The sequence below is a fragment of the Pseudorca crassidens genome, chromosome 20 (genome assembly GCF_039906515.1).
Source record: "Pseudorca crassidens isolate mPseCra1 chromosome 20, mPseCra1.hap1, whole genome shotgun sequence".
In the NCBI taxonomy this organism is placed as follows: Eukaryota; Metazoa; Chordata; class Mammalia; order Artiodactyla; family Delphinidae; genus Pseudorca; species Pseudorca crassidens.
Window position 1 is genome coordinate 15,517,475 of NC_090315.1, and position 23,628 is coordinate 15,541,102.

At 35.9% G+C, this 23,628-nt stretch overlaps 1 long non-coding RNA gene and 1 pseudogene across 1 annotated transcript in view; one reads left to right on the forward strand and one right to left on the reverse strand.

Annotated features, from left to right (window-relative positions):
• The window catches only part of LOC137215290 (large ribosomal subunit protein P1 pseudogene), a 42,878-nt pseudogene that overhangs the window by 14,448 nt on the left and 4,802 nt on the right, over positions 1-23,628 (forward strand).
• Positions 18,157-23,628, reverse strand: part of LOC137215301 (uncharacterized) — a 38,385-nt gene continuing 32,913 nt past the window's right edge. Inside the window, exons 3-5 of the long non-coding RNA XR_010939230.1 lie at positions 21,858-21,998; positions 21,106-21,293; positions 18,157-20,193 (exon numbers count right to left, since the gene is read on the reverse strand). This is a non-coding gene — a long non-coding RNA (uncharacterized lncRNA). The remainder of the gene's footprint in view (positions 20,194-21,105; positions 21,294-21,857; positions 21,999-23,628) is intronic.

A 23,628-nucleotide genomic window follows, 5' to 3' on the forward strand; every position in this document is an offset into this window, starting at 1 on the left:
AAGTTGATCTAGTATCTTATGACATTGCTAAAATCACTTATTTCTAGAAGTTCATCTGTAGTAGATTCTGTGGGATTTTCTACATAAATCATCACATCATCTGCAAAAAGGGACAGTTTTAGGCACTCCTTTCTGAGCTGTAAATGTTTAAATCCCTATTGTGCCTTATTTCACTGCGTAGAACTTACGGAGTTATGTTGAGTAGCAGTGGTGAGAGTGAACGTCCTTGCCTTGTTCCCAGTCTTATGGGTAAAGCATTCAGTCATTCACCATTACATATGATGATAACTGTAGATTTGTTGTAGATACTCTTTATCAAGTTGAAGAAGCTACCCAATCATTCCTAGCTTCAGAAAGTTTTTTTTTTAAATCATGAATGGGTTATGAATTTTTTCAAATACATTTTCTACATCAATTGATATGATCAAGTAATTTTCTAGTCTGTTAATATGGCAGATTACCTTGATTTTCAAATATTGAACCAGCCTTGCATGTATTGAATGAACCCTACTTGTCATGGTTAATAGTAATTCTTTATATGCTGCTAAATTCTATTAGTATTTTGCTAAGGAGTTTGCAGCTATATTCATGAGAAATATTTGTTGGTAGTTTTCTTTTTTGGACTGTCTGGTTTTGGTGTCATGTCAATACTGGCTTCATAGAATGAATACTGGCATTTGGTATAAAGTTCTTGCTGGCTCCATAAGTGATCCTATGCTTCTCGAAGAGATTGTCTAGAATTGGAGTTGGTTCTTTAAATGTTTGGCAGTTCAACTGATCCTGTGGAAAGCTAAAATGAAAGGAAAAAAAAAAGTTCAGTAGAATTCTCTACCAAAATTATCTGAGCCTAGAGATTGTATTTTGGGGAGATTTTAAATTATGAATTCAATTTCCTTAATAGTTATATAGGGCTATTCAAATTATCTATTTCATAATGATTAGTATTTGTTTGTTTTTCATTAAATTGATCCATGTAATATGATTCATTTATTGTTTTATTTATTATGCCTTGTTATTTATTTATTTGTATAATTCATTCACAGTATCATACTCGTTTCAGGCGTACAGCATAGTGCTTCAGTATTTTTGCAGATTATACTCCATTAAAGTTTATTACAAGATAATGGCTATAATCTCCTGTGTATACAATATATCCTTATTGCTTATCTATTTTATGCATAGTAGTTTGTATCTCTTAATCCCATACTCCTAATTTGCCCCTCCCTCTTTCCTCTCCCCTTTGGTACCCTCTAGTTTTTTTTTTTGCTTTATCTGTGAGTCAGTCTCTGTTTTACATATACACTAGTTTCTCTTTTTTTTTTTTTAGATTCCACATATAAGTGGTATCATAGAGTATTTTTCTTTCACTCTCTGACTTACTTCCCTAAGCATAATATTCCCTAGGTCCATCCATGTTGCTGCAAATGGCAGAATTTCATACATTTTTATGGCTGAATAGTATTCTATTTTGTATATATAGCATAACTTTTTTTTCTATTAGAGTATAGTTGTTTTACAATGTTGTGTTAGTTTCTACTGTACAGCGAAGTGGAGTTCCCTGTGCTATACAGCAGGTTTTTGGGTTTTTTTGAATTTTTGAATTTTATTTTATTTATTTTTCTATACAGCAGGCTCTTATGAGTTACCTATTTTATACATATTAATGTATATATGTGAATCCCAGTCTCCCAATTCATCTCCCCCCCACCCTTCCCCCTTGGTGTCCATACATTTTTTCTCTACATCTGTGTCTCTATTTTTGCCTTCAAACCGGTTCATCTGTACCATTTTTCTAGATTCCACATATATGTGTTAATATACAATATTTGGTTTTTTCTTTCTGACTTACTTCACTCTGTATGACAGTCTCCATGTCCATCCACATCTGTACAAATGACCCAATTTCATTCCTTTATATGGCTGAGTAATATTCCACTGTATATATGTACCACATCTTCTTTATCCGTTCCTCTGTTGATGGACATCTTGGTTGTTTCCATGTCCTGGCTATCGTAATAGTGCTGCAATAAATATTGGGGTGCATGTGTGTTTTTGAATTATGGTTTTCTCTGGGTATATCCCCAGTTGTGCAATTGCTGGGTCATACAGTAATTCTAGTTTTAGTTTTTTAAGGAACCTCCACAATGTTCTCCATAGTGGCTGTATCAATTTACATTCCCACCAACAGTGCAAGAGGGTTGCCTTTTCTCCACACTCTCTCCAGCATTTATTGTTTGTAGATTTTCTGATGATGCCCATTCTAACAGGTGTGAGGTGATATCTCATTGTAGTTTTGATTTGCTCTTCTCTAATAATTAGTGATGTTGAGCATTTTTTCATGTGTTTGTTGGCCATCTGTATGTCTTCTTTGGAGAAATGTCTGTTTAGGTCTTCTGCCCATTTTCTGACTGGGTTGTTGTTTTGATATTGAGCTGCATGAGCTGTTTATATATTTTGGAGGTTAATCCTTTATCCGTTGATTCATTTGCAAATATTTTCTCCCTTTCTGAGGGTTGTCTTTTCATCTTGTTTATAGTTTCCTTTGCTGTGTAAAAGCTTTTAAGTTTCATTAGGTCCCATTTGTTTATTTTTGTTTTTATTACCATTCTAGGAGGTGGGTCAAAAAAGATCTTGCTGTGATTTATATCAAAGAGTGTTCTTCCTATGTTTTCCTCTAAGAGTTTTATAGTGTCCAGTCTTACATTTAGGTCTTTAATCCATTTTGAGGTTTTCTTTGTGTGTATGGCGTAGGGAGTGTTCTAATTTCATTCTTTTACATGTAGCTGTCCAGTTTTCCCAGCACCACTTATTGAAGAGACTGTCTTTTCTCATTGTATATCATTGCCTCGTTTGTCATAGATTAGTTGACCATAGGTACATGGGTTTATCTATGGGCTTTCTATCCTGTTCCATTGATCTGTATTTCTGTTTTTGTGCCAGTACCATACTGTCTTGTTTATTGTAGCTTTGTAGTATAGTCTGAAGTTGGGGCGCCTGATTCCTCCAGCTCAGATTTTTTCCCTCAAGATTGCTTTGGCTGTTTGGAGTCTTTTGTGTCGCCACACAAAGTTTAAGATTTTTTTGTTGTAGTTCTGTGAAAAATACCATTGGTAATTTGTTAGGGATTGCATTGAATCTGTAGATTGCTTTGGGTAGTATAGTCATTTTCACAATATTCTTCCAATCCAAGAACATGGTATATCTCTCCATTTGTTTGTATCATCTCTGATTTGTTTCATCAGTGTCTTATAGTTTTCTGAGTACAGGTCTTTTACCTCCTTAGGTAGGTTTATTCCTAGGTATTTTATTCTTTTTCTTGCAATAGTGAATGGGATTGTTTCCTTAATTTCTCTTTCTGATCTTTCATTGTTAGTGTATAGGAATGCAGGAGATTTCTGTGCATTAATTTTGTATCCTGCAACTTTACCAAATTCATTGATTACCTCTAGTAGCATCTTTAGGATTCTCTATGTATAGTATCATGTCATCTGCAAACAGTGACAGTTTTACTTCTTTTCTGATTTGGATTCCTTTTATTTCATTTCCTTTTCTGATTGCTATGGCTAGGACTTCCAAAACTATGCTGAAAAATAGTGGTGAGAGTGGACATCCTTGTCTTGTTGCTGATCTTAGAGGAAATGCTTTCAGTTTTTTACCATAGAGAATGATGGTTGCTGTGGGTTTGTCATATATGGCCTTTATTATGTTCAGGTAGGTTCCCTCTATGCCCAATTTCTGGAGAGTCTTTTTTTAAATAAATAAATAAATAAAATTATTTGGTTTATTTATTTATTTATGGCTGCATTGGGTCTTCATTGCTGTGTGTGGGCTTTCTCTATCTGTGGCAAGCAGGGGCTACTCTTTGTTGTGGTGCACGGGCTTTTCATTGCAGTGGCTTCTTTTGTTGCAGAGCACGGGCTCTAAGCACATAGGCTTCAGTAGTTGTGGCACTCAGGCTCAGTAGTTGTGGCACATGGGCTTAGTTGCTCCATGGTATGTGGGATCTTCCTGGACCGGGGCTCAGACCCATGTCCCTTTCATTGGCAGGCAGATTCTTAAGAACTGCACCACCAGTGAAGTCCCTCTGGAGAGTTTTTATCATAAATGTGTGTTGAATTTTGTGAAAAGCTTTTTCTGCATCTATTGAGATGATCATATGGTTTTTATTCTTCAATTTGTTAATATGGTGTATCATATTGATTGATTTGTGTATAATGCAGAATACTTGCATTCTTGGGATAAATCCCAATTGATCATGGTGTATAATCCTTTTAATGTATTGTTGAATTCTGTTTGCTTGTATTCTGTTGAGGATTTTTGCATCTATATTCATCAGTGATATTGGTCTGTAATTTTCTTTTATTGTAGTATCTTTGTCTGGTTTTGTATCAGGGTGATGGTAGCCTCGTAGAATGAGTTTGGGAGTGTTCCTCTGCAGTTTTCTGGAAGAGTTTGAGAAGGATGGGTGTTAGCTCTTCTCTAAGTGTGTTATAGAATTCACGTATGAAGCCATGTGGTCCTGGACTTCTGTTTGTTGGAAGATTTTAAATCACAGTTTCAATTTCGTTACTTGTGATTGGTCTGTTCATATTTTCTATTTCTTCCTGGTTTTGGAAGGTTATACCTTTCTAAGTATTTGTCCATTTCTTCCAGGTTGTCCATTTTATTGGCATAGAGTTGCTTGTAGTAGTCTCTTACGATGCTTTGTATTTCTGTGGTGTCCATTGTAACTTCCTCTTATTCATTTCTAATTTTGTTGATTTGACTCCTCTCCCTCTTTTTCTTAATAAGTCTGGCTAAAATTCTGTCAATTTTGTTTATCTTCTCAAAGAATCAGCTTTTAGTTTTATTGATCTTTGCTATTGTTTTGTTTCTATTTCATTTATTTCTGCTCTGATCTTTATGATTTCTTTCCTTCGACTAACTTTGGGTTTTGTTCGTTCTTCTTTCTCTAGTTCCTTTAGGTGTAAGGTTAGATTGTTTATTTGAGGTGTTTCTTGTTTCTTGAGGTAGGATTGTATTGCTATAAACTTTCCTCTTAGAACTGCTTTTGCTGCATCCCATAGGTTTTGGATTGTCGTGTTTTCATTGTCATTTGTCTCTAGGTATTTATTTCCTCTTTGATTTCTTCAGTGATTTCTTGGATATTTAGTAGCGTATCGTGTAGCCTGCGTGTGTTTGTGTTTTTACTTTTTTTCCCCTGTAATTTATTTCTAATCTCATAGCATTGTGGTCAGAAAAGATGCTTGATACAATTTCAATTTTCTTAAATTTACCAAGGCTTGATTTGTGACCCAAGATGTGATTTATCCTGGAGAATGTTTCGTGTGCACTTGAGAAGAAAGTGTAATCTGCTGTTTTCAGATAGAATGTCCCATAAATATCAATTAAATCTATCTGGTCTGTTATGTCATTTAAAGTTTGTGTTTCCTTATTAATTTTCTGTCTGGATGATCTGCCCATTGGTGTAAGTGAGGGTTAAAGTCCCCCACTATTATTGTATTACTGTCGATTTCCTCTTTTATAGCTGTTAGCATTTGCCTTATGTATTGAGGTGCTCCTATGTTGAGTGCATATATATTTATAATTGTTATATCTTCTTCTTGGATTGATCCCTTGATCATTATGTAGCATCCGTTCTTGTCTTTTGTAACATTCTTTATTTTAAAGTCTATTTTATCTGATATGAGTATTGCTACTCCAGCTTTCTTTTGATTTCCATTTGCATGGAATATCTTTTTCCATCCCCTCACTTTCAGTCTGTATGTGTCCCTAGGTCTGAAGTAAGTCTCTTGTAGACAGCATATATATGGGTCTTGTTTTTGTATCCATTCAGCAAGTCTGTGTCTTTTGGTTGGAGCATTTAATCCATTTACATTTAAGGTAATTATCGATATGTACCTATTACCATTTTCTTAATTGTTTTGGGTTTGTTTTTGTAGGTCCTTTTCTTCTCTTTGTGTTTCCCACTTAGAGAAATTCCTTTAGCATTTGTTGTAGAGCTGGTTTGGTAGTGCTGAATTCTCTTAGTTTTTGTTTGTAAAGCTTTTGATTTTTCTGCTGAATCTGAATGAGATCCTTGTAGGGTAGAGTAATCTTGGTTGTAGGTTCTTCCCTTTCATCACTTTAAATATATCTTGCCACTCCCTTCTGGCTTATAGAGTTTCTGCTGAGAAATCAGCTGTTAACCTTATGGGAGTTCCCTTGTATGTTGTTTGTTGTTTTTCTCTTGCTGCTTTTAATAATTTTTCTTTGTCTTTTATTTATCAATTTGATTACTATGTGTCTTGGTGTGTTTCTCCTTGGTTTTATACTGTAGGGGACTCTCTGCTTCCTGGACTTGGGTGGCTATTTCCTTTGCCATGTTAGGGAAGTTTTTGACTATAATCTCTTCAAATATTTTCTTGGGTCCTTTCTCACTTCTCCTTCTGTGACCCCTATAATGTGAATGTTGGTGTGTTTAGTGTTGTCCCAGAGGTCTCTTAGGCTGTCTTCATTTCTTTTCATTGTTTTTTCTTTGTTCTGTGGCAGTGATTTCCATTCTGTCTTCCAGGTCACTTATCCTTCTGCCTCAGTTATTCTGCTACTGATTCCTTCCAGTGTATTTTTCATTTCACTTATTGTATTGTTCATCACTGTTTGTTCTTTAATTCTTCTTGGTCTTTGTGAACCGTTTCCTGCATCTTCTCAATCTTTGCCTGCATTCTTTTTCTGAGGTCCTGGATCATCTTCACTATCATTATTCTGAATTTTGTTTTCTGGAAGTTTGCCTATCTCCACTTCATTTTGTTGTTTTCTGGGGTTTTATCTTGTTCCTTCATCTGGGACATAGTCCTCTGCCTTTTCATTTTGTCTTTCTTTCTGTGATTATGGTTTTCATTCTGCAGGCTGCAGGATTGTAGTTCTTCTTGTTTCTCCTGTCTGCCTTCTGGTGGATGAGGCTAAGAGGCTTGTGCAAGCTTCCTGATGGGAGGGACTTGTTGATGTGTAGACCTGGGTGTTGCTCTGGTGGGCAGAACTTAGTAAAACTTTAAGTCACTTCTCTGCTGGTGGGTGGGGCTGAGTTCCGAGGCAATCCAGCACTGGAACCTACAGGCTGTTTGGTGGGGCTAATGGTGTGTGGACTCCACTCCAGGAGGGCTCCCGCCAATGAGTACTTCCCAGAACTTCTGCTGCCAGTGTCCTTGTCCCTGCGGTGAGCCACAGCCACCCCCTGCCTCTGCAGGAGACCCTCCAACACTAGCACGTAGGTCTGGTTCAGTCTCCTATAGGGTCACTGATCCTTCCCCCTGGGTCCTACTTTGTGTGTGCCCTCCAAGAGTGGAGTCTCTGTTTCCCCCAGTCCTGTCGATGTCCTGCCATCAAATTCCACTGGCCTTCAGAGTCTGATTTCTGGGGATTCCTCCTCCCATTTCCAGACCCCCAGGTTGGGAAACCCTCCGTAGGGCTCAGAACCTTCACTCCAGTGGGTGGACTTCTGTGGCATAATTGTTCTCCAGTTTGTGAGTCACCCACCCAGTAGTTATGGGATTTGATTTTATTGTGATTGCACCCCTTGTACCATCTCATTGAGGCTTCTCCTTTGTCTTTGGATGTGGGGTATCTTTTATGGTGAGTTCCAGTGTTTTTCTGTTGATAACTGTTCAGCAGTTAGTTTTGATTCCAGTTCTCTCGCAAGAGGGAGTGAGCACACGTCCTTCTACTACACCATCTTGAACCAATCTCTACCATAACATTTTCTTTTTTTAAACATCTTTATTGGAGTATAATTGCTTTACAGTGTTGTGTTAGTTTCTGCTGTATAACAAAGTAAATCCGCTATATGCATATGTATATCCCCATATCCCCTCCCTCTTGCATCTCCCTCCCACCCTCCTTATCCCACCCCTCTAGGTGGTGGCAAAGCACCAAGCTGATCTCCCTGTGCCATGCAGCTGCTTCCACTAGCTATCTATTTTACATTTGGTAGTGTATATATGTCAGTGCTACTCTCTTACTTCGTCCCAGCTTACCCTTCCCCCTCCCCATGTCCTCAAGTCCATTCTCTACGTCTGTGTCTTTATTCCTGTCCTGCCCCTAGGTTCATCAGAACCATTTTTGTTTTTTAGATTCCTTATATATGTGTTAGCAGATGGTATTTGTTTTTCTCTTTCTGACTTACTTCACTCTGTATAACAGACTCTAGGTCCATCCACCTTACTACAAATAACTCAGTTTCGTTTCTTTTCATGGATGACTAATATTCCATTGTATATATGTGCCGCAACTTCTTTATCCATTCATCTGCTGATGGACACTTAGGTTGCTTCCATGTCCTGGCTATTGTAAATAGTGCTGCAATGAACATTGTGGTACATGTCTGTTTTTGAATTATGGTTTTCTCAGGGTATATGCCCAGTAGTGGGCTTGCTGGGTCATATGGTAGTTCTATTTTTAGTTTTTTAAGGAACCTCCATACTGTTCTCCATAGTGGCTGTACCAATTTACATTCCCACCAACAGTGCAAGAGGGTTCCCTTTTCTCCAACCCTCTCCAGCATTTGTTTTCTACCGTAACTTCTTTATCCACTCATCTGTTCATGGGCAATTGGGTTGTTTCTATAGCTTGGCTGTTGTAAATAGTGCTGCAGTGAACATTGGGGTGCATGTACCTTTTCTGATTAGTGTTTTTAGTTTTTTCCAAATATATACCAGGGATAGAATTGCTGGATCAGATGGTAGTCTATTTTTAGTTTTTTGAGGAACCTCCATACTGTTCTCCATAGTGGCTGTACCAATTTACATTCCAACCAGCACTGTAGGAGGGTTCCCTTTTCTCCACACTCTCTCCAGCATTTATTTGTAGACTTTTGGATGATAACTATTCTGACCATTGTGAGGTGATATCTCATTGTTGTTTTTATTGGCATTTCTCTAAGAATTAGTGATGTTGAGCATCTTTTCATGTGCCTGTTGGCCATCTGTATGTCTTCTTGGGAGAAATGTCTAATTAGGTCTTCTGCCCATGTTTTGATTGGGTTGTTTTTTCATATTGATTTATATGAGCTGTTTGTGTATTTTGGAATATTAACCCCTTGTTGGTTGAATTGCTTGAAATATTTTCACCCACTCTGTAGGTTGTCCTTTTGTCTTTTTGAAAGTTTCCTTTGCTGTGCACAAGCTGTTAAGTTTAACTAGGTCCCATTTAGTTTTTTTTGCTTTTATTTCTTTTGCCTTGGGAGTCTGATGTAAGAAAATATTGTGATGATTTATGTCAAAACATGTTTCGCCTAGGTTCTCTTCTAGGAGTTTATGGTTTCCGGTCTTACATTTAGGTTCTTGATCCGTTTTGAGTTTTTCTGTGTATGTTGTGAGGTAAATGTTCTAATCTCATTGTCCTACATTTAGCTGTCCAGTTTTCCCAGCACAACTAGTTGAAGAGACTGTCTTTTCTCCATTGTATATTCTTGCCTCCTTTGTCATAGATTAATTGACCATAGGTGCATAGGTTTATTTCTGGACTCTCTTCTGCTCCATTGACCTGCATGACTATTTTTGTGCCAATACCATGCTGTTTTGTTGTTGTTGTTTCTTTTTTTTTTTTTTACTGACGAATTGTTGATTTACAATGTTGTTAGTTCCAGGTGTAGAGCAAAGTGATTCAGTTATACATATAACATCTTTCAGATTCTTTTCCCTTATAGGTTATTACAAAATATTAAGTATAGTTCCCTGTGCTATACAGTAGACCCGTGTTGGTTATCTGTTTTATATATAGTAGTGTGTACATGTTAATCCGAAACTCCTAATTTATCTCTCCCCCACTTCACCTTTGGTAACTATAAGTTTGTTTTCTGTATCTGTGGGTATGCTTCTGTTTTGTAAATAAGTTCATTTGTATCTTTTTAAAACAATATTTATCTATTTATTTATTGGCTGCCCTGGGTCTTAGTTGCGGTGTGCAGCATATTTGTTGCTGCATGCAAGGTCTTCATTGCAGCACGTGGGATCTTTTAGTTGCGGCATGCAGGGTCTAGTTCCCTGAGCAGTAATTGAACCTGGACCCCCTGCACTGGGAGCATGGAGTCTTAACCACTGGACCGCCAGGGAAGTCCCTGTATTATTTTTTAATATTCCACATATAAGTGATATCATATGATACTTGCCTTTTCCTGTCTGGCTTACTTTTATTATGATAATCTCGAGGTCCATCCATGTTGCAGCAAATAGCATTATTTCATTCTTTTTTTATGGCTGAGTAATATTCCATTGTATATATATACCATATCTTCTTTATCCATTCCTCTCTCTCTTTTTAAAATTTATTTATTTTTGGCTGCATTGGGTCTTCGTTGCTGCACACGGGCTTTCTCTAGCTGCAGCAAGTGGAGGCTACTCTTCGTTGCGGTATGCAGGCTTCTCGTTGCGGTAGCTTCTCTTGTTGCGGAGCATGGGCTCTAGGTGTGGTGCATGGGTTTCAGGAGTTGTGGCATGCGGGCTCAGTAGTTGTGGCTTACAGGCTCTAGAGCACAGGCTCATTAGTTGTGGGCACATGGGCTTAGTTGCTCTGCAGCATGTGGGATCTTCCCAGACCAGGGCTTGGACCTGTGACCCCTGCATTGGCAGGTGGATTCCTAACCACTGTGCCACCTGGGAAGCCCCCTCCATTCATGTCTTGATGGACATTTAGGTTGCTTCCATGTCTTGGTATTGTAAATAGTGCTACAGTGAAGTTTATCATGCTGTTTTGATTACTGGAGTTTTGTAGTATAGTCTGAAGTCAAGGAAGGTGACACGTCCAGCTTTGTTATTTTTCTCAGGATTGCTTAGGCAATTCTGGGTCTTTTGTGGTTCCATTTGAATTTTAGGATTATCTGTCCTAGTTCTGTGGAAAATGTCATGGGTATTTTGACAGGGACTGCATTGAATCTGTAGATTGCTTTGGGAAGTATGGCCATTTTAACAATATTAATTCTTCCAAGAATGGTGGTATCTTTCCATTTCTTTGTATCATCTTCAAATTCCTTCAACAGTGTTTTATAGTTTTCAGTGTATAGGTCTTTCACCCCATTGGTTAAGGTTATTCCTAGTTATTTTATTGTTTTTGATACTTTTAAATGGGATTTTTTCCCACTTTTTCTTATATTTTATTATTAAAGAAACACCATAGATTTCTGTATATTAATCTTGTATTCTGCAGCTTTGCTGAATTCATTTATTACTTTTTATATTTTTGGGGTGGGCACTTTGGCATTTTCTATAGATTAACATGTCATCTGCAAATGGTGAGTTTTACCTGTTCCTTTCCAATTTGGATACATTTTAGTTCTTCTTCTTATCTGATTGCAGTGGCTAAGATTTCCAACACTATATTAAATAGAAGTGGCAAGAGCGGGTGTCCTTTACTTGTTTCTGAATATTCAGAGGAAAGGTTTTCAGCTTTTCACATTGAGTATTATGTTAATTGTAGGTTTGTCATAAATGGCCTTCATTTTACTGAGATATGTTCCATATACACTCTCATACTTTGATAGGAATTTTTTATCATGAATGGATGTTGAATGCTGTCAAATGGATTTTCTGTGTCTGTTGAGATGATCATGTGATTTTTATTCTTCCTTTTGTTAATGTGGTGTATCATATTGATTGATTTGCTAATGTTGAACCATCCCTGTGACCCTGGAATAAATCAAACTTGATCATAGTGTATGATCCTTTTTATGTATTGTTGGATTTGGTTTGCTAATACGTTTAGGATTTTTGCATCTATATTCATCAAATATATTGACCTGTAATTTCTTTTTTTGTAGTGTCTTTGTCCGGTTTTGGTATCAGGGTAATGGTGGCCTTGTAAAAATGAATTTGGGAGTGTTCCTCTTAAATTTTTTGGAATAGTTTGAGGATAGGTATTAAATTTTCTTTACATGTTTTGTAGAATTCCCCAGTGAAGCCGTCCAGTCCTGGACTTCTGTTTGTAGGGAGTTTTTAAAATTACAGATTCTATTTCACTTCTAGTGATCAGTTTGTTCAAATTACGTTTCTTATTGACTCATTCTTGGCAGGCTCTCTGTTTCTAGAAACTTGTCCCTTTCTTCTAGCTTGTCCAATTTGTTGGCATATAACTGTTCATAGTATTCTGTCATGATTTCTTGTATTTCTGTGGTATTGGTTATTTCTCCTCTTTCATTTCTTATTTTATTTGGATCCTGTCTCTCTTCTTTTTGGTGAGTGTGGCTAAAGGTTTGTCCATTTTTAAAAACTTATTGGTTTTATTGATCTTTTCTATTTTTTTTTAAATTTAATTATTTTTGGCTGCATTGGGTCTTCATTGCTGTGCGCAGGCTTTCTCTAGTTGTGGCGAATGGGGGTTACTCTTCATTGCTGTGCGTGGGCTTCTCACTGCGGTGGCTTCTGTTGTTGCAGAGCAAGGCTCCAGGCACGCGGGCTTCAGTAGTTATAGCATGTGGACTCAGTAGTTGTGGCTCACAGGCTCAGTAGTTGTGGTGCACAGGCTGTTGCTCCATGGCATGTGGGATCTTCCCAGACCACAGCTCGAACCCATGTCCCCTGCAGGCGGATTCTTAACCACTGTGCCACCAGGGAAGCTTAAAAATCTCTTATTTATTTCCTCTCTGATCTTTATTACTTCCTTTCTTCTGCTGACTTTGGGCATTGTTTGTTCTTTTTCTAATTGTTTTAGGTGGTAGTTTAGGTTGGTTTTTTAAGATTCATTTATTATTTATTTTATTTATTTTTGGCTGTGTCGGGTCTTAGTTGTGGCACACGGGATATTTGTCAAGGTATGTGGGATCTTTTGTTGCAGTTTGCGGGCTTCTCTCTAGGTGTGGCATGTGGATTTTCTCTCTCTAGTTGTGGTGCGCAGGCTCCAGGGTGTGTGGGCCCAGTAGTTTGCAGCCTCTGTAGTTGAAGCATGCAAGCTCAGTAGTTGTGGCGTGCGAGCTTAGTTGCCCCACGGCATGTGGGATCTTAGTTCCCTGACGAGGGATCGAACCCATGTCCCCTGCACTGTAAGGTGGATTCATTACCACTGGACCACCAGGGAAGTCCCTAGGTTGTTTTTTGGGTTTTTTTTTTTTTTGAGATTTTTTTCTTATTTCTTGAGGAAGTCCTGTATCATTATGAACTTCCCTCCTAGAACTGTTTTTGGTGCATCATAGATTTGGTAATGTTGTGTTTTCATTTTCTTTTGCCACAAGTTTTCTGATTTCTTTGATTTCATCATTGATCCATTGGTTTTAAAGTAGCATGTTGTTTAGTCTCTATGTTTTCCTTCTTTTCCTGTTTTCTTTCTGTCGGTGATTTCTAGTTTCAAACGTTGTGGTCAGAAAAGATGCTTGAAATAATTTCTATCCTCTTCTTTGCTAAGGCTTTTGTGACCTAGTATGTGGTCTATCCTAGAAAACATTCCATGGGTGCTTGAAAAGAATGTGTATTCTGTTTGTTTTTGTTTGTTTTGGATATGGTGTCCTGTAAATATCAATGAAGTACAACTGGTGTCATTTAGGATCTCTTGCCTTATTTATTTTCTGTCTGTATGATCCATCCATTGATGTTAGTGGGGTGTTAAAGTCTCATAATATTGCATTGTCTATTTCTTCCTCTATGTCTGCATTTGCTGTATATATTTAGGTGTTCCTGTTTTGGGTATGTACATGTTAACAAATGTAATATCCTCCTCTTGTATTTATCCCTATATCATTATGTAATGCCTTTGTCTTTCTTTATGGCCTTTATTTTGTTTGATATGGGTATTGCTACCCCCTTTTTCTTTTCTATTTGCATGACATATCTTTATCCATCCCCTTACTTTCAGTCTGTGTCTTTTGCCCTGAAGTGAGTGTCTTTAGGCAGCATATTGCAGGTTCTTTTTCTTTTTCCCCCAGTCTGCCACTCTATGTCTTTTAATTGGAGCATTTAGTCCAATGATGTTTAAAGTAATTATTGATATGTGTATATTTATTGCCATTTAATCCTTGTTTTGCAGTTGTTTTTGCAGTCCTTTTTTTTTTCTGATGACTTTCTTTTGTGATATGCTTGAGTTCCTTTTTATATTTTGTGAATCTATTGTATGTTTTTGCTTTGTAGTTACCGTGGAGTTCAAGTATGTTGACCCATAACTATATCTACTTGCTTTAAACTGATAATCATTCAAGTTAGTCATGTTCTAAAAGATATATATTTTTATATTTCCCTCCTCCCAGACTTTATTTTGATGTTCTCTTTTATATCTTCATGTTTATCCTTTTACTGTTTATTGTAGTTATCACTTTTACAATTTTAAAAATTTATTTTTAATCTACATACTGGGTTATTTAAGTAATCTTCAATCCTTAATATATATTTGCCTTTCCTATTGTGATTTCCCCTTTCCTATAGATTCTAGATAGCAGTATTGGGAGTGTGGGCTGTTGTAGTCAAGACTGCTGCTGAGCTGGGGAATGAGGCATGGGACCAGGGTAAATTAAAATACCACAAAGCTCTGAGATTCACTTGGTTATTTTTTCTTTTCCATTATGGTTTATTACAGGATATTGAATATAGTTCTTTGTGCTATACTGTAGGAACTTGTTTATGCATTCTATATATAGTAGTTTGCATGTGTTAATCCCAAACTCTCAATCCATCCCTCCCCCACCCACTTGGCAACCATAAGTCTGTTCTCTATATCTTTGAGTCTGTTTCTGTTTCATAGATAAGTTCATTTGTGTTATATTTTAGACTACATATATAAGTGATATCATATGGTATTTGTCTTTCTTACTTCACTTATTATGATAACACTTGTTTTTCTCTTGATTCAGAAGTTCTCTGAATGCTGTACGCTTTTGATTAGTTACCAGATTTTTGAAAAAGTTGATTCTGTTTTTGCCAGTCTATTAATTACTTTTGTGGTTGGATGGACTGCTGTAGTTTCCTACTCTGCTATTTTTCTGTTTGGAGTATTTGTGGGGTCTCTTATATTTTTTTTAAGAGTTGTTCTAGGCATGACATAATATATACAGTTGTCCCCTGGAACAGTGTATTAATGCCTGGACCCACTGCAAATACCAAAAATCCACAGATGCCCAATTCCCTACTTACATAAAATGGTGTAGTACTTGCATATAACCTACACACATGCTTGTATATTATAAGTTATCTCTAGACTACTTATAATACTTAATAAAATATAAATGTTATGTAAATAGTTGGGAATACAATGTAAATGCTATGTAAATAGTTGCCAGCATGTGGCAAATTTAAGTTTAGCTTTTTGGAACTTTCTGGAATTTTTTTTTCAAGTATTTTCAACCTGTGGATATGGAACCCACAGACATGGAGGGCCAGCTGTACATACTGAAGTATAATGGTTCAACATTTATCCACTGTAAGTGTAGAAACCTTACTTTCCTTTTTTCTCTCTCATTTCTAATTGACTTGAATATTTCTTGAAGACCACATTAGACAGTGTTATGATTTTTGTTTAAACTGTCAAACATAATTAAGGAAAGGAAAATCTATTTTACCCACAGTTTTGCTCTTATCGTGTTCTGTCTACGTTCCTTGTTTTCCACGATTCTTTAATGTTTCATTTTTGTTTACAGGTATTTCTTTAGGCATTCTTTGGGGATAGTTTTGTTGGCAACAAATCCTGGAAGTCATTCTTTGAGGGTATGCCTGTTGTTAAAAATCATTTTCATCTGAGGCTGTTCTGGATTTCTCATTTCCTGAACAATATTTTCATTGGTTATGGAAGGTCAGGCTCCCCATTTAGGCACCATTGACATTGTACTGGTAGTGGAGGGGCCCATTAAAGGGTGGACTTCATACTCAACTTTTTCTGACACAATCTGGTGGGGACATTGGGGATACTTTTTTACAACCTAATAAAGGTCAGAGGGCTAGAGTCTCCATTTGGCCTCTGGTGTCAGTGGTGGGGATAGGGCCACAGATTTTTTGGTGGTGTTTGCCTGAAGTAGAGCAGTTGTTTAAAAGTTTCCTGACTTGTTAGGCTGTCCTTTCCTGTTTCTCTGGTTGGAGAGAACAGGCTTTTCTTGAGACTTTTTTTCAGTCTCTGCACATTAGCATTTCAATTACCAGCTTCTTTAGCTCCAAGTTTGGGATAAAAATGAAACCTGTGGAACTCACCCCATGTTGCTCCTTAGGTCCTGTGGTCCCTAGCTTCTCTTCATCTTTGAGAGTCATCTTGTATGTTTTATATATAATGTCCAGAGTTTTGAGTTGTATTTAGCAGGAAGAACAGGGAAAAGGACATGTATTCCATCTTTTTAGAAACAGAAGTCCTTCTACTGAGTTATTTTCACAAAAACATTTAAATAACTTGTGTAATCTCTAGTAGATTCTGTTTTGGGGATATAGTATATATGTTCACATCATTTTGAGGATGCTATTCATACTTAAAAGTCCTGTTCTGTTTATTCTACTGGTAGTATTTCCAGTTGGTTAGCTTTGTTTCTCTATTATATGAGAATCTACTTTTATCAAATGTTTGGTATTCTGACATATACTCAGTTTTACACTTGAGGATCCTTTTGATGTAATCTGCCTCAGGGCAGGACTAGGATGTGCTGCCTTGATTTGTACTCTGATTTGTTTTTAGAGAGAGACAGGCTAGCAGGAGGGCTACTGTGGTACAAAATTCCTTGCCAGCTAGTCCTAAGTATAGGGATGCTCCTGTTTTTTCTAATACCAATCAGTAGCCTCTCACATTCTCCCAGAAGCAAACAATAGTACTTACTAACTAGTTTAAGAAAGAGTGAAATTTAAGAAAGAGTGAAATTTAAGAAAGAGTGATATTTAAGAAAGTGAAATTACTTCTCCCAGCAATCTCACTGTTGCCATTGTCTCCACTCATGCTCCTTGTGACAAACCCTAGACATAGATCACATTATGCCACACTTACTTTTTAAATTGTGGTGTATATTCTCTCGTGTTCTGGTCTTAGATCATCGGGTTTCCTAAGACGATCTAATGCCAAGTACTTCAGGTATTCTCTGATATTCACCAGAAGTTATTTAGATTTTCAGGAGCTGCCTGTATGTGGTATGTATTGTATGTATAAGAGTCCCAGCACCATTTATTAAAATCTAAACAAAAACATTGAAGTGCCTTTGTTTTGGCGGTTATTTTCAAGAAACTCTTATAAAGAATTAAATTTAAATCCTTATGTCTAGAGTGTGTATAGGCATGTGTATATACATACAATACATTCCATCAAATATAAAATGTTTTGATACTGGAACACTGTTGATCTTACCAGAAAATACCAATGAAAGCTTTTCATACACATAAAAATCTTGGTTGGTATTTGCTTGAAAGTAATTACAGGATGCCACTGATTGTTAAATTGTATCACCTTCAAAATGTTAAAATGAGAGAGCACTTTTTCATTTTGAGAAATCAGGACAACATCAGTGATAGTAAGGCTAAGAGAATGAATCTAGAAGATAAAAGAGAATTAATCAAGTTCTGTTTTCAATCATTTAAGCTAGATATGTACATAATTAGAAATTTCCAATGCTGGTTTATTTCAAATAAATGAGAATTTACTGCATAATGCTTTTATATCATTTTGCTGACAAATATTCTATTTAGCTTTTTGCCTTTTCTATTTAATTAGAACGCATCTAGATTTGCCTTTTAATAACTATTCTCTAGTTTTGTCATCTGGATTACATCAGTCATGCAGCATGAACTGGGAAAATTCTGTTAAGGATTATCTCCTTGAAGTTTTTATCCAAGGAGCTAACAGATTGTAAGTGCTGGCTCATAAAAAGGAGCTTTTTTGCTAAATTTAACTTTCCCACTCATTAATGGTCTTTTCAGGCTTGATTATGTTTTATCAATTTCAATAGAGTTCACTTTCTAGACAATAATTCATTAACTGGAATTTTGTATATATTGAAATAAATTTACATAATATTTCCTCACAAAGAACAACATCAGTATCTGTGTTAATAATATCCCTCTTGTTATTCATGCTGCTATAATTGTGTCATTTTTCTTTTCTTTTATCAAATTGGAAAAATTGGGTAAGTCTACGAGTGTTTTTTAAAATTAATTTCTAATTTAAATTGGAAAAATTGGATAAGTCTATGAGTGTTTTTTAAAATTAATTTCTAGTTTAAATTGCATTAACTACTTCCTTCTGTTAGCATTCGTTTTATTTTAACTTTTTCACTTGACTGCTTATTTTTTTCAAGTTTTATCAAGTGCCTAATATATGAGAAAGACACTGGAATAGGAGCTGAGGTGGGAGATAACAAAAAGTCCCATCCCTTAATTTTAGTTTTCTGTATGCATCGAAGGATGTTAATTTCACACTGAGTAGAGGTTTGGCTACATCTCACAAATTTTGAAATACAAACATTTTAGTACCAGTCCTCTCTGAATGGGTTATAATTTAAAATTTGACTTTCAGTTTAATCTATTACTTGTTTTATACATATAGATTATTATACATTTCCAAGAGGAGGTGCAAATTATTACCCAATTACTTACTAATTGCAAAAAAATAAGCTAGTTTTATAATGAGAGATCTGGCAGTCACAGATACCTGTGAAGTGTTCTTGCTAAAAATGTTTAACAAGAGGCAAATCAAGCTTCTACTTAAGTTCCAATTTAGAAACAGTGTAACAAGATGAACAACATTATGAGGAAATAAATTTGACAAACCAAGAACTTAAGACATTCTAAGACAACTGTGATGGATTCTTCAAAAAAACATAACCATGAAACAAAGATGGGGGAGTGCTGTTCAGTTTAAAAGTGACATAACCACTAACAAGTATGAGCCTGGAGAGTGAATCCTTGTTAAAAGATATTCTTGAGAATATTAGGGAAAATTAAATATGGACTGAATATTAGAATGTATAGAATTAATTTTTAAGGTATGATTATAATATTTTGGTAATATCCTAACTTCTAGGATACAAACTGATTTATTGAGGGTAAAGTGATACAATGTTTACAATTTATTATTAAATGGTACAGCAAAAATTATATTTTATAGAAAAATGAAGCAAATATACAAAGTGTAAATTTTCAAATCTAGGTGAAGGGTAAATGGATGTTCATTACAGAATGCGTTCTATGTTTTTGTCAGAAATTTTTCATAATAAAGTTGGTAAATATTTTCTAGGCAGTTTGCTCTTTGTTATCCTTTTAACTTCTATATTATTGGTAAAATCCTTCACACCATTCCCTGATGTTTCACCAGCTATATTCTTAATATTCTCACACTCATTAAATCCTTAGGGTTACTTTTCAGCTCTAATTTTCTGGTAGAACTTAAGCAATGAAGTCTGCATTTGATCTTTACATGTTCTTTATATTCTTATGGATTTTATCAAAGATGAATTTCCTGAAATACAATAAGTGATGAATGGCTTTCTAAATTTGTTACCTTCATTATGTCTTTATATTAAGAAACTCATTAAGTATAATGTTGATAATAATAAAAATTATCATATCTATTTTTCATTCAAAGGAGTTTTTTGGCCAGGTAGTTTTTGCAAAATTGTACATGTTATAAACTATCAACCACACTTTTAGGTGGGTACCATTTTATAAATGACACACAGAAGGGTAAATATGTTGCCCACTATCACACAGATAGTAAAGGCAATGATGATAAGTGTATATGTCATTGATTAAAAACTTCCCCACAATTATTTTGATGACAAATTGAAATTATAATGGAGTATTCATAGTTCAGGCATACAAAAATGTAATCTGGCAGACACTGAGGATCTGGTCTGAGACACATTCATGCATCACTGAGAACTTGAATTTTCTCTGAATTGTATTAAACTCAAGGACAGCACCAGCTGTTTTCAAAACAGTATTTGCTAGCAGCTGCTAGTTGCAACCTTGTAGTTTAAAAGTCTCCCACCCCCTGACACAATTATGTAACCCCAAAGCATCCTTGTTTAACAAGCACCCTTACCTCTTGCGCCAGCTCACATCCTAATTCTTGACAACTTATGTAACTTTGCAGTTTTTTACCTTTTTAAGCCTACCCCATTTTATAGTCCAGCAGAACACAATTCGAGTGGGTTGTGTGTCTTGGGCTGCAGTTCTAACAAACCCCAAATAAAAGCGCTTTTTTCCTTTTTTTCTTCAACCAGGTCTCTGTTCTTGGAATTCTTGGTTAACAGTTACATTAACAGGTTTATTTCCTAATACGAACTTCCTAAAATTTAAGAAGGATTGAGAGGTATTAGAAGGCTGTTACACACTTATTAAATTAACATGTCTGGAAAGAGTCACATTCACAGAACTTCTTTCTGGCATGAATATTTTGCTATTCTGTAAACAGAAAATGACATGGAAAGGCTTTCCTATATTCCGTTACATTCTGAATTCTCTGATGCCAATAAAGATGTGAATGTTGTCTAAAGACCCTCCTACATAACTTATAGGGTTTCTCAGCAGTATGAAAACTCTGATGTTCAGTAAAGTATGAATTAAGTCTAAAGGCCTTCCCACATTCTTTACACTCAGAGGATTTCTCACCAATATGAATTCTTTGATATGGTCTAAGGTCTCCACTATGACTAAAGGCCTTTCCACATTCCTTACATTCATAGGGTTTTATACCCGTATGAATTTTCTGCTGTTGAGTCAACTGTCCACATCAACTAAAGGCCTTATCACATTCTTTACATACGTAGAGTTTTAAACCAGAATGAATTCTCAGATGTTCTTTTAGATCTGTTCTATGAATAAAGGCCTTTCCATGTTCTTTACATTCATAGGGCTTTTCACCAGTGTGAATTATCTGATGCTCAGTAAAATAGAAACTAAATTTAAAGGCCTTCCCGCATTCTATACATTTGTAGGGTTTCACATCAGTATTAATTTTCTTATGTACACTAGCTTGAGAATATACTCCCACAAGTCTTCCCACATTCCTTACATTCATATGATTTCTTACCAGTATGCATTCTATGATGTACTCTAAGGTTGCCATTACAACTAAAAGCCTTCCCACATACCTTACAGTCGAAAGGTTTTATACCAGTATGAACTGTTTTATGTCAATTAAACTGTTCACACACACTAAAGGTTTTTTCATATTGCTTACATTCATAAGGTTTCTTACCTGTATGTATTCTTCTGTGTTCAATGAGGTAAAAATCAAGTCTAAAGGCCTTCCCACATTCCTTAACATTCACAGGGCTTCTTGCCTGTATGAATTTTCTGCTGACAGGTAAGTTGACCACATGCACTAAAAGTTTTCCCACATTCCTTACATTCACAGGGTTTCTTGCCTGTATGAATTTTCTGATGCTGTGTAAGGAAAAAAACAAGTAGAAAAGCTTTTCCACAATCTTGACATTCATAGGGTTTCTCACCAGTACGAAATCTCTGATGCAGAGTAAGCTGATAGCTACAACTAAAGACCTTCCCATATACATTACATTCATAGCTTCTCACCAGTATGAATTTTCTGATGTACACTTAGACACTTTTTTTTTTTTTTTTTTTGGCCACACCGCGTGGCTTGCGGGATCCTAGTTCCCCGACCAGGGATTGAACCTGGGCCGACGGCAGTGAAAGCACCAAGTCCTAACTACCGGACAGCTAGGGAACTCCCGATAGACACTATTAAAGGTATTCCCACATTCTTTACAATCAAAAGTTTATCACCAGAATGAATTTCCTCATGTTGAACAAAATTTGAGCCAAAGCTAAAGGGTTTTCCACATTCCCTATATTCATAAAGTTTCTGACTATTATGAATTCTCTGATTCAGAGTAAAAGATGAATGTTTTCTACATGTTGGCATGTTATAGATGATTTTCACTTGACTGAGATATCTATCTCGAGGTCCCTGTTGACCCTCAAACTCACTTTTGCTCTGCCACTCATTTCTCAAAATAGATCCTTTAAGACAAGGAGTTTTACTTCCTCCTATTATCTTCCATCAGGATAAACTGATTTCATAAATGTCCTCTGGAGATAACTTCTTGGTCTTATACCTGGAGAGTAAACCTAAAAGAAAACAAAAAAGCAAACAAAGATAACTTTCTAGCAGCCAGCAAAACATACAGTTTCTATCTTAAAAATAGGATACAAAATGAAAACAATTCTTGAAAAGAAATAAATGGCTTAAAACTTTCAATATAATTAGGTAGTTTTAAATCAAAACAATATGAGCTGAGAGAATAATGAGAGATTATGTAAGATTGTGGTGATTTGAAATTTAGGTGTCAATCAGAATAATCTGGAGAGCTTCTTACAAGTACAGCTATTTGGGTACCACCCCAGACCAAGGTGAATCAAATCTAAAGGAGTAATTGGGCATCTACATGTTTAATAACTTCACAAGATGATTCCAATATAAATCAAAGTTTAGGAGTTCCCATTTAATAGTATTAATCATTTCCTTTACTCTTAGAATAAAATCCAAACATGTTACCATAGAATATAATATGGCCTTTGCTTACCTAAAGACTTCTCTGGAAGAAACTGTCCTCTTTACTCTCTTAGGATACTTGCTACTGTTCAGCTCCTAGATTATGCCCACAACCTTTCCATTTCATACAGCTTTTTACAGGGTATTTCATCTCCTAAGAATCACCTCTCCTGGGCTCAATGAAAGGCTGACTATTCATCCTTTCATCTTAGGTTAAACATTTCTTGCAAAGAAATGCTTGCCCTGCTGACTATAAGTAGATCCATGTTTATTCTCAATCACAACATCATGATTCTTTTCTTCATGTCACAGTTTTCAACACATATACATAAATTTTCACTTTGCTTTGCTGTTTCTGATCCCCAAACCATCCCAAAGGAATATATAATTCCTATTTCGTTCAAAATAAATAAATTGACTGGGACATAGCAGGTGTTAAATGATTAACTTTAGAATAAAATGATAACTGTCAAACTATGATACTAAATGAAAATATTACAAAGTCACTGTAATGCAGTTGAATATCATAATAATCACTTAAATAATTTCACAACACTCAAAAGACATTTCTCCCTACCTCTAATCTCTCATATCTTACTGCAGTGATTAAGTGCACTTTTTCCTACTTTACTTCCTATATATATATAGGAACTAAAGGAAATTCAAGGTAGCTCAGCCAAATGTGTAAAAGGAAAAAGGTCCTTGTTTTACCTAATAATTCTTTAAGCAGTTATCCAATCAAACAGAGATGTCTCCACCAATATTGTTCATTCCCTGCTGCGCATAGAGATGTGTATAATGAACATATATTCAGTTGAGTTTCACTATTATTCAACCCTCCTAGATGCTCAGTCTGCTTACTTCATAACATTTCACAGATTTCCCTTCTATCCCCTTACATCTAGAACCAACCATTCTTATTCTTTATGGAAAAGTATCTGAATGATTTTTAGATATTATAGCAGTTATGTATCATATTAAACAGTTATTTAAAAACTGAACAAGGAGACCATAATTTTGGAGAGAGCAGAGTAAGTGAATGGTATGAGGAAATTGTCTGGGGAAACTAGGAGTGTCAGGGAATCTATTAAAAAGGATATTTGGGATAAAACCTGGAGGGTGGCAATCTAGATAAAAGAAGAGCCTATGAAAAATCTAAATAGTGGTTGTAAGGTTCAATTTGAAATGAATGGAGAAGTAGTTTTC